Source organism: Bombina bombina, chromosome 7 (genome assembly GCF_027579735.1).
Source record: "Bombina bombina isolate aBomBom1 chromosome 7, aBomBom1.pri, whole genome shotgun sequence".
NCBI lineage: Eukaryota > Metazoa > Chordata > Amphibia > Anura > Bombinatoridae > Bombina > Bombina bombina.
In genome coordinates this window covers 584,550,100-584,562,864 of record NC_069505.1, presented here as the reverse complement: position 1 = coordinate 584,562,864, position 12,765 = coordinate 584,550,100, and positions in this window count along the sequence as shown.

The window sequence follows — 12,765 nt, the reverse complement described above, 5'->3', positions numbered from 1 at the left end:
TAGGATACGCAATTTACGTAAGGGGATCTGCGGTATGGAAAAGTCGCAGCTGAAAAGTGAGCGTTAGACCCTTTTTTGAATGACTCCAAATACCGGCGGTAGCCTAAAACCAGCGTTAGGAGCCTCTAACGCTGGTTTTCACGGCTACCGCCCAACTCTAAATCTAGGCCTAAGTTAGCTACAATATAACTATTAGGTTTTATTTTTATTTCACAAGTAAGTATGTATTTAGTTAATAATTGTAACTTTAATTTAGCTATTTTTTAATGATGTTAAAGTTAGGGGGTGTTAGGATTAGGGTTAGGGTTACAATTAGGGTTAGGTTTAGAGTTAAGTTTAGGGGTTAATAGTTTAATTTAAGTTGTTCGGATGTGGGGGGGGCTGGCGGTTTAGGGGTTAATATGTTTATTTAGTGATAGTGATGTGGGAGGCCAGATGTTTAGGGGTTAATAGCTTTTTTAGTGGTGGCGATGTTGAGGAGCTGCGGAATAGGGGTTAATAGATTTATTATAGTGTTGGCAGCAGGGCCGGCCTTTGGGCAAGGTGGAGCAGGCATATTTTTTTTTAATTAGATTTTTTTTTTTAAATGTATTTTTTTAGCACCTTTTTTTCGGCGCATTAATTTTTGAATTTGACACACATGGCCAGGTGACAGCAGCATCTGAATGATTGGAGGATATAACTTTTATTCTCCAATCATTCGGTGCTGTCACTGAGGAGGAGGTGGAGCAAGGCACCGGAGGGCAGAGGCGGAGCATACCTGCCTTCTGCCTGTCACGTTCACGAGGAACTTCAGTGAGCAGCAGGCAGCAGAGTGAGCAGCAGTCGTAGACCGCTGGAGCCCTGCTTTGGCCCAGGCCCCCAGACTGTCAGTCAGACACAGTGAGTGTGACTAGTGCCACATTTTAATTATTCAAAGTCTTTATTTTATTGCTGGGGGCAATTAAAGGGGGGGGTGGGGGCTGGGGCATAATTTTATTGCAGGGGGGATTAATTTTATTGTTGGGGGCTGGGGAAATCATTTTATTGCTGGGGGCATCATATTTTTTGGGGGGCATAATTTTATTTTTCATTGGAGATGGGACATCATTTTATTGCTGGGGCATCATTTTTGTGCTGGGGGCATCATTTTTTTGCAGGGGGGCCTGGGGGCATATTTTTATTGCAGGGGGCATCATTTTATTGCAGTGGGGCTGGGGGCACTATTTTATTGCAATGGGGCTGGGGTATCATTTTATTGCGGGGGGCTGGGGGCTTCATTTTATTGCTTGGTGTATCATTTATTGCAGGGGTGATGGGGGCATCATATTGTTGTTGGGGGCATTATTTTATTGCAGGGGCTGGGGACATCATTTTGTTGCAGGGGAGCTGGGGCATAATTTTATTGCTGGGGCATCATTTTTTTTCAGGGGGACTGGGGGCATCATGTTATTGCAGGTGGACTGGGCATTATTTTATTGCTAGGGGCATCATTTATTGCAGTGGGGATGGGGCATCAGTTTATTGCAGGGGGGCTGGGCATTATTTTATTGCTGGGGGCTTCATTTTATTGCTGAGGGCATCATGTTATTGCAGTGGGGATGGGGCATCATTTTATTGCAGGGGGACTGGGCATCATTTTATTGCTGGGGGCATCATTGCATTGGGTTAGGGTAATAATTTATTGCAGGGGGGCTGGGCATCATTTTATTGCAGGGGGGCTTTATTGTATTGCTGGTGGTATCATTTTATTGCAGTGGGGCTGGGGGCATAATTTTATTGCAGTGGGGCTGGGGGCTTCATTTTATTGCTGGGGGCATCATTTATTGCTGGGGGCATCATATTTTTGTTGGGGGCATCAATTTATTGCAGGGGCTGGGGGCATCATTTTATTGCAGGGGAGCTGGGGCATAATTTTATTGCTGGGGTATCATTATTTTTGCAGGGGGGCTGGGGGCATAATTTTATTGCAGGGGGACTGGGCATTATTTTATTGCAGGGGGTTTCATTTTATTGATGGGGGTTTCATTTTAATGCTGGGGTCATCATTTTATTGCAGTGGGGATGGGGCATAATTTTATTGCAGGGGGACTGGGCATCACTTTATTGCTGGGGGCATCATTGCAGTGGTGCTGGGGCATCATTTTATTGCAGGGGGACTGTGGGCCTCATTTTATTGCTGGGTGCATAATTTATTGCAGGGGTGCTGGGGGCATCATATTTTTGTTGGGGGCATCAATTTATTGCAGGGGCTGGGGGCATCATATTATTTCAGGAAAGCTGGGGCATCATTTTATTGCAGGGGGCATCAGCATTATTTTATTGCAGGGGGTTTAATTTTATTGCTGCGGGCTTCATTTTATTGCAGTGGGGATGGGGCATCATTTTATTGCAGGGGGCTGGGCATCATTTTATTGCTGGGGCATCATTGCAGTGGGGCTAGGGTAATCATTTATTGCAGGGGGGCTGGGTGCATCATTTTATTGCAGGGGGCTTCATTTTATTGCTAGAGGCATAATTTATTGCAGTGGGGACGGGGCAACATTTTATTGCAGGGGCATAATTTTTGTGCAGGGGGCTGGGGCATAATTTTATTGCAGGGGGACTGTGCTTTGTTTTATTGCAGGGGGCTGGGGCATCGTTTTATTGCAGGGGGATTCATTTTATTGCTGGGGGGCTGAGGACATCATATTTTTGTTGGGGGGCATAATTTTATTGCAGGGGGGCATCATTTTATAGCAGGGGAGATGGGGCATCCTTTTATTGCTGTGTGTGGGCTGTGTGTGTGTGTGTTTTGGCTGTGTGTGTGTGTGTGTGTGGGCTGTGGTGTGTGTGGGGGGGCTGTGGTGTGTGTGGGGGCTGTGGTGTGTGTGTTGGCTGTGGTGTGTGGTGTGTCTGTTGGCTGTGGTGTGGTGTGTGTGTGGGCTGTGGTGTGTGTGTGGGCTGTGGTGTGTGTGTGTTGTGTGTACACCTGTATATGTGTCTGACACAGTGTGTGGATGTATGTGTATATAAGTATCTCTGTGTGTATTATATCTGTGTGTTTGTATGGTACAGTGCATTGCCCCATTTCTTTTAAGTAATTTTTGTTCTGGGTAGAGGCCCCGGGTTGTCAATCTGCTTAGGGACCTGCACTTGCTAGGGCCGGCCCTGGCGTCTCTGTAATGTTCTTGTTATCATAAGAAAACACACAAAAAAGGCCCAGTTCAACTCAACTGTTCCTAATTGTCAGCATAATTCTTCATTATATACATAAACAGTTATTCCAATAGTACAAATGGTATATTGCAATATATACAATGTTATAGTGATCCACATTAGTGGATTTATGTATGTATATATATATATATATATATATATATATATATATACATATAAAATGTTGTGCATTACCTTAAAAAAAAAATTCCCCATTTTTAAAGCTGTGGGGCGAAGTTGGGGTGGCGGAGATTGGGCGGGTTTGGGGCGGGGATTGGGTGGGGTTGGGGGCGGGTTGGGAGCGGGGAGAAAGGGGGGCCCCATTTTGTCATCCTGCCTTGGGCCCCGCAATGGCTAGGGCCGGCCCTGGTGGGCAGGGGAATAGGGGTTAATAACTTTAGTATAATGGCGGCGATATAGGGGTTAATAGATTTATTTAGGTGGTGGCGATATCAGGAGCGGCAGATTAGGGGTTAATAACTTTATGTAGGTGTCGGCGATGTAGGGGACGGCAGATTAGGGGGGTTTAGACATGGGGTATATGTTAGGGCGTAACTTTTTTTCCCATAGACATTAATGGTTCTGCGTTGCAGAGTTTTTCATTCCACGATCGCAAGTGTTAGGTTTTTTTTTTCTAACCCTCTCTCCCCATTGATGACTATGGGGAAAGCGTGAACGAGCACGTCAAAGCAGCACTTGTATTTTGTGTGGTATGGAGCTCATCGCCACCATATCGCACGCACAAGCCAGCTGTTTCAAAACTTGTAATGGCAGCGCTATGGAGGGTGAAATAACGCAACTTTTTTTGCGTTTATTAAAAACCCTCTAACGCACATAACTCGCAATCTACCTGATAGTAAATAAGCAACATAAATTCAGATTCTAAAAACATCCGGACTGGGCGTCCCAAACATCAGCCAATCACAAATGCATATAAGCATATTCTGTGAACACCGGGTCGCGATCGTATTACAAGTTAAAAAATTGCAAACAAGTGAAACCTGAAAGAGTTGTACTTTGCATATTGCGACTACGTGAACTTATTGGAATGTACAATATGCAAATCGCGATTAGAGTTTAGCCCTGTAGATCTAACACGGTGTTGGGTTAGCACATTTTAAGACAGTTATCTTAAGACATGTTATGTAAATAATAAACATAAAAATAATGTAAAAAAAATTAATCATAATTATTAAAAAATATTAAAAATGTTCTAAAAAAATTCTGAAAAAATTCATTAGAATACGTTTCTTTCATGTAATTGGCAAGACGTATGGTATATACAATCCTACCAGGCGGGGCAAAGTTTTCCAAACCTCAAAATGCCTATAAATACACCCCTCACCACACCCACAGTTCAGTTTTACAAATTTTGCCTCCTGTGGAGGTGGTGAAATACGTTTGTGCAAAGATTTCTACGTTGATATGCGCTTCTCAGCATTGTTGGAGCCCGATTCCTCTCAGAGTACAGTGAATGTCAGAGGGATGTGAAGGGAGTATCACCTATTGAATGCAATGGTTTTCCTCACGGTTGATCTATTTCATAGGTTCTCTGTTATCGGTCATAGAGTTTCATCTCCTACCTCCCTTTTCAGATTGACAATATACTCTCATATTCAATTACCTCTACTGATAACTGTTTCAGTACTAGTTTGGCTATCTGCTATATGTGGATGGGTGTCTTTCGGGAAGTATGTTTTTCATTACTTAAGACACTCTCAGGTATGGTTTGGTGCTTTATGCATTAATATAAAGTTCTAAATATATGTATCGAACTTATATTTGCCATGAGTCAGGTTTATGTATATTTCCTTTTGCAGACTGTCAGTTTCATATTTGGGGAAAACATATTTAGGAAAATATTTTTCTTACCTGGGGTTTAGTCTTTTTTCAAATTGACTGCTTTTTTCATTAAATTTTGTGGGTAAAATAAGGCCCGCAAGGGCGCAAAATGCCAAAGTTTATTGCGTCATTCTTGCCGCAAGAATTTTTTTGGCGCGAAGGTACGTCCTATGACACAACTTCGTCATTTCTGGCGTCTTAGTTGACGCTGAGTCTTCTATGACGGGAGTGTGTCATTTCCGGATGTTGTTAGCGCCCAAAAAAATGTAAGTTACGTTGTGCGTCATACCTGACCCCAAATCATTTCATTATTTAAAACCCCATTCCTTTATAACTCTTGCCTTTTTCTATGTCAGAGGGCGATGCTGTTTGCAATTTTTTCCCATTCCTGAAACTGCCATATAAGGAAATTGATAATTTTGCTTTATATGTTGTTTTGTCTCTTACATTTTGCAAGATGTCTCAATCTGATCCTGTCTCAGAAACCACTGTTGGAACCCTGCTGCCTGATAACAGTTCTACCAAAGGTAAGTGCATTTGTCGTAAATTTGTGGAGATTATATCTCCAGCTGTGGTATGTAATAGTTGTCATGATAAGCTTTTACATGCAGAGAATGTGTCCATCAGTAATAGTACTATGCCTGTTGTTCCTTCAACATCTAATGTACATGATATACCTGTGAATATAAAGGATTTTATTGCTGATGCAATTCAGAAGGCTTTGTCTGCCATCCCGCCTTCTAATAAACGTAAAAGGTCTTTTAAAACTTCTCATAAAATTGATGAAATTTCGAATGACCGACAACATACTGAATTATTCTCCTCTGATGAAGATCTATCTGATTCAGAAGATCTTTCCTCAGATATTGACACTGACAAATCAACTTATTTATTTAAAATGGAGTACATTCGTTCCTTGTTAAAAGAGGTGTTGATTACTTTGGATATTGATGAAACTAGTCCTCAATATTAAAACTAGTAAACTTTTAAATTCTGTTTATAAACCTCCTGTGGTTACTCCAGAGGTTTTTACAGTTCCTGATGCTATTTCTGATATGATTTCTAAGGAATGAAATAGGCCTGATACTTCCTTCTTCAAGGTTTAAAAAATTATATCCTTTGCCAGCAGTTAGTTTGGAGTTTTGTGAAAAGATCCCCAAAGTTGATGGGGCTATTTCTACTCTTGCTAAACGTACTACTATTCCTATGGAAGATAGTACTTCTTTTAAAGACCCTTTAGATAGGAAACTTGAATCTTATTTAACGAAAGCTTATTTATATTCTGGCTATCTTCTCAGGCCCGCCATTTCTATGGCTGATGTTGCAGCTGCATCAATCTTTTGGTTGGAGAGTCTAGCGCAACAAGAAACAGATCCTGATTTGTCTAGCATTGTTCGCTTGCTTCAACATACTAATCATTTTATCTGTGATGCCATTCAAATATTGTAATGCTGACATGGTATCTAAGTCTAGCTTACTATCTCTTTCTTTCCAAGGTAATAAGTTATTTGGTTCTCAGTTGGATTCGATTATTTCAACTATCACTGGAGGGAAGGGAGATTTTTTGCCTCAGGAAAAAAGACCTAAAGGTAAATCTAAAGCTTCTAACCATTTTCGTTCCTTTCGACAAAATAAGAAACAGAAATCTAATCCTTCCCTAAAGAATCTGGTTCCAATTGGAAACCTTCTTCAAGTTGGAGTAAATCCAAACCGTTTAAGAAACCAAAGCCAGCTCCTAAGTCTGCATGAAGGCCCTCATTCCGACTCTGTTGGTAGGGGGCAGATTAAGATTCTTCTAAAACATTTGGTCAGATTCTGTCAAAAATCAATGGATTCAGAGTATTGTCTCTCAAGGGTACAGAATAGGATTCAGAGTAAGACCTCCTGTGAGAAGATTTTTTCTCTCACGCATCCCAGCAAATCCAGTAAAGGCTCAAGCTTTTCTGAAGTGTGTTTCAGACCTGGATCTTTCAGGGGTAATCATACCAGTTCCGTTTCAGGAACAGGGTCTGGGGTTTTATTCAAATCTATTCATTGTCCCAAAGAAAGAAAATTCATTCAGGTCAGTTCTGGATCTAAAAATTTTGAATCATTATGTGAGATACCAACTTTCAAAATGGTGACTATAAGGACTATTCTGCCTTTTGTTCAGCAAGAGCATAATATGTCCACAATAGACTTACATGATGCTTATCTTCATATTTCGATTCATCCAGATCATTATCAGTATCTGAGATTCTCTTTTCTAGACAAGCATTACCAATTTGTTGCTCTTCCATTTGGCCTAGCGACAGCTCCAAGAATCTTTTCAAAGGTTTTCGGTGCCCTACTCTCTGTAATCAGAGAACGGGGTATTGCAGTGTTTCCTTATTTGGACGATATCTTGGTACTAGCTCAGTCTTTACATTCTGCAGAATCTCACATGAATCAACTAGTGTTGTTTCTTCAAAGAAATGGATGGAGGATCAATTTACCAAAAAGTTCCTTGATTCCTCAGACAAGGATCATCTTTTTATTTTTCCAGATAGATTCAGTGTCAATGACTCTGTCTCTAACAGACAAGAGACAAATAAGATTGGTTTCAGCTTGTCGGAACCTTCAGTCTCAATCATTCCATTCAGTAGCTATGTGCATGGAAGTTTTAGGTCTCATGACTGCAGCATCGGACGCGATCCCCTCTGCTCATTTTCATATGAAACCTCTCCAGCTTTGTATGCTGGACCAATGGTGCAGGGATTATACAAAGATATCACAAATAATATCCTTAAATCCCAATGTTCAACTCTCTCTGACTTGGTGGTTAGATCACCATTGTATAGTTCAAGGGCCTTTCTTGTTCGTCCAACCTGGACTGTGATCACAACAGATGCAAGTATTTCAGGTTGGGGAGCTGTCTGGGGATCTCTGACAGAAAAAGGGGTTTGGAAACCTCAAGAGACGAGGTTACCAATCAATATTTTAGAACTCCGTGCTATTTTCAGAGCTCTTCAGGTTTGGCCTCTGTTGAAGAGAGAACCGTTCATTTGTTTTCAGACAGACAATATCACAACTGTGGCATATGTCAATCATCAGGGTGGGACTCACAGTCCCCAAGCTATGAAATAAGTAACTCGGATACTTGCTTGGGCGGAATCCAGCTCCTGTCTAATTTCTGCGGTTCATATACCAGGTATAGACAATTGGAAAGTGGATTATCTCAGCTGTCAGACTTTACATCCGGGGGAGTGGTCGCTCCATCCAGATGTGTTTTCTCAGATTGTTCAGATGTGGGGTCTTCCAGAAATAGATCTGATGGCTTCTCATCTAGACAAGAAACTACTAAGGTATCTGTCCATGTCCAGGGATCCTCAGGCAGAAGCAGTGGATGCGTTAGCAGTTCCTTGGTGTTACCAACCTGCTTATATCTTCCTGCCTTTGGTTCTTCTTCCAAGAGTAATTTCCAAGATCATCATGGAACAATCGTTTGTGTTGCTGGTGGCTCAAGCATGGCCTCACAGGTTTTAGTATGCAGATCTCGTTCGGATGTCCAGTTGCTGACCTTGGCCATTTCCATTAAGGCCAGACCTTCTGTCTCAAGGCCCGTTTTTCCATCAGGATCTCAAATCATCAAATTTGAAGGTATGAAAATGTAACGCCTAGTTCTTAGTCATAGAGGTTTCTTTGACTCAGTGATTAATACTATGTTGCAGGCTCGTAAATCTGTTTCTAGGAAGATTTATTATCGAGTTTGGAAGACTTATATTTCATGGTTTTCTCATAAATTCTTCTGGCATTTTTTTAGAATTCCTAGAATTTTACAGTTACTTCAGAATGGTCTGGATAGGGGTTTGTCTGCAAGTTCCTTGAAGGGACAAATCTCTGCAATTTCTGTTTTATTTCCCAGAAAGATTGTTAAGCTTCCTGATATTCATTGTTTTGTACAGGCTTTGGTTCATATCAAGCCTGTCATTAAATCAATCTCTCCTCCTTGGATCTTAATTTGGTTTTGAAGGCTTTACAGGCTCCTCCGTTTGAGCCTATGCATTCTTTGGTTATTAAACTACTTTCTTGAAAAGTGTTGTTCCTTTTGGCCATCTCTTCTGCTAGAAGAGTGTCTGAATTATCTGCTCTTTCTTGTGAATCTCCTTTTCTGATTTTCCATCAGGATAAGGCAGTTTTGCGGACTTCATTTAAATTTCTTCCTAAGGTTGTGAATTCTAACAACATTAATAGAGAAATTGTTGTCCCTTCTTTGTGTCCTAATCCTAAGAATTCTTTGGAGAGATCCTTACATTCTTTGGATGTGGTAACAGCTTGAAATATTATGTTGAAGCTACTAAAGATTTCAGGAAGACTTCTAGTCTGTTATCTTTTCTGGTTCTAGGAAAGGTCAGAAGGCTTCTGCCATTTCCTTGGCTTTGTGGTTAAAGTTTTTTGATTCATCATGCTTATTTGGAGTCGGGTCAGGACCCGCCTCAGAGAATTACAACTCATTCTACTAGATCAGTCTCCACTTCGTGGGCTTTTAAGAATGAAGCTTCAGTTGATCAGATTTGCAAAGCAGCAACTTGGTCTTCCTTGTATACATTTAAACAGTTTTTGGTAGAAAAGTTTTTCAGGCAGCTGTTTCAGTTTGATTCCTCTGCTTATGTTTAAGTTTTTTCTTTTCATTATGAAAATAAACTTATAATTTGGGTTGTGGATTATTTTTTTCAGCGGAAAATGGCTGTTATTATTTTATCCTTCCCTCTCTAGTGACTCTTCCGTGGAGTTCCGCATCTTGGGTATTGCTATCCCTTACGTCACTAGCTCATGGACTCTTGCCAATTACATGAAAGAAAATATAATTTATGTAAGAACTTACCTGATAAATTAATTTCTTTCATATTGGCAAGAGTCCATGAGGCCCACCCTTTTTATGGTGGTTATGATTTTTTTGAATAAAGCACAATTATTTCCAAATTCCTTTGTTGCTGCATTTTACTCCTTTCTTTATCACCCCACTTCTTGGCTATTCATTAAACTGAATTATGGATGTGGTGAGGGTGTATTTATAGGCATTTTGAGGTTTGGGAAACTTTGTACCTCCAGGTAGGATTGTATATCCCATACGTCACTAGCTCATGGACTCTTGCCAATATGAAAGAAATGAATTTATCAGAAGCTTCAGTTGATCAGATTTGCAAAGCAGCAACTTGGTCTTCTTTGCAGCGGAAAATAGCTGTTATTATTTTATCCCTCCCTCTCTAGTGACTCTTCCGCGGAGTTCCACATCTTGGATATTGCTATCCCATACGTCACTAGCTCATGGACTCTTGCCAATTACATGAAAGAAAACATAATTTATGTAAGAACTTACCTGATAAATTCATTTCTTTCATATTGGCAAGAGTCCATGAGGCCCACCCTTTTTATGGTGGTTATGATTTTTTTGTATAAAGCACAATTATTTCTAAATTCCTTTGTTGATGCTTTCTACTCCTTTCTGTGTCACCCCATTTCTTGGCTATTCGTTAAACTGAATTGTGGGTGTGGTGAGGGGTGTATTTATAGGCATTTTGAGGTTTGGGAAACTTTGTACCTCCAGGTAGGATTGTATATCCCATATGTCACTAGCTCATGGACTCTTGCCAATATGAAAGAAATTAATTTATCAGGTAAGTTCTTACATAAATTATGTTTTGTTTTTTTTTAAATTTAGAACATCTATAATAATTTTTAATAATTATTATTAAAATGTTTACATTATTTTTATATTTAATATTTACGTTCAAAATAAACTTTATTGATTCAGATAGGGCATGTAATTTTAAACAACTTTCCAATTTACTTTTATCACCAATTTTGATTTGTTCTCTTGGTATTTTTAGTTAAAAGCTAAAGCTAGAAGGTTCATATGCTAATTTCTTAGACCTTGAAGGCAGCCTCTTATCGGAATGCATTTTGACTACTAGAGGGTGTTAGTTCATGTGTATCATATATATAACACTGTGCTCATGTATTCGGAGTTACCTAGGAGTCAGCAATAATTGACTAAAATGCAAGTCTGTCAAAAGAACTGAAATAAGAGGGCAGTCTGCAGAGGCTTAGATACAAGGTAATCACAGAGGTAAAACGTATATTAATATAACTGTGTTTGTTATGCAAAACTGGGGAATGGGTAATAAAGGGATTATCTATCTTTTAAAGCAATAAACATTCTAGTGTAGACTGCCCCTTTAAGATAACTGTCCTTAAGTGTGCTAACCCGACACCGTGTTAGATCTACAGTGCTAAACCTGAATCACAATTTGCATATTTTAAAATTACAATATTCTTCACATAGAAGAAAATATTCTATTTATTTTTACATATATATCTCTATATAAATGGTTATTTTGTAAAATATACATCTATTTCTGTATGTGTGCAAGCAAAATCATAAACTTAAGTCCAATAAAACGCTGTCTCTCTGGGGCCTATGTATCAAGCTCCGATTGGAGTTTGATGCCCCGTGTTTCTGGCGAGCCTGCAGACTCGCCAGAAACAGCAGTTATGAAGCAGCGGTCACAAAGACCGCTGCTCCATAACCTGTCCGCCTGCTCAGAGCAGGCAGACAGACATCGCCGGAAATCAACCCGATCGGGTTGATTGACACCCCCCTGATGGCGTCCTATTGGCCGCGAGTATGCAGGGGGCGGCGTTGCACCAGCAGCTCTTGTGAGCTGCTGGTGCAATGCTGAATACGGCAAGCGTATTGCTCGCCGTATTCAGCGAGGTCTGGCGGACCTGATCCACAGTGTCGGATCAGGTCCGCCAGACCTTAATAACTAGAGGCCTCTGTCTGGATTTAGTCTGATGAAGGGGTGAGATCCCTGAAATGTCCCTAGTTTGTTTTGTGCAAAATAAAGCACTGTTTATCGGACTTATGTTTCTGATTTCGCTTGCACCCTGGTGGCTGAATGACAAGGAGAGTGCTCCATTTGGATTATATATATTAATACATAGAACACATCGGCCTATGTAAAGAACATTGGAATGTTAAATATTTACAATATATACACAAACACATTAATGAATATTAAAGATAAATACAAATGATTTTTCATATTTTCAGGTATTTGACTGCAAAGGGTTCCAATGTGTGTTTGTATATATATATGTGTATATATATATATATATATTTGTGTGTGTGTATATATATATATATATATATATATATATATATGTGTGTGTGTGTGTGTGTGTATATATATATATATATATTTGTGTGTGTGTATATATGTGTGTATATATATCTATATATATATATATGTGTGTGTGTGTATATATATATATATATATATATATATATAGTATCTAAGGGGTACCAGGCTATAGCGCTTGTAGAAAAGGAGTAACATAAAGGGGAGCACAGTTTTAAGGTGTAACACAAATGTACTGATTTACAACAGGGTATAAAAAAACTTTTTTGTGGCTCACCTGTCACTTTTAGTCTGAGAAGTCTGTGTAGTCTTTGCTTGTCCTCTGTAGAGTATGGTAGTATTTAGAAATCAAAGATGATTGTCCTCTGTGTGGTGCCAGTTAACGTTTTTCTTTTCAAGAAATAAAATCTCCTTGTTAGAAAGGGGTTGAGTAACAGGCTTCCCCTCTCAGGGGTGTGGTAGATGCCTTTCAATGAAATAAATAAATGAAGCAAATGCCAGTGATTAGTGCAAATAAAATCTCCTTTATTTTAGCACAAAAACAAACTGGTGTTTGTGCTGGTGAATTAAAAGTCTCTTGGTG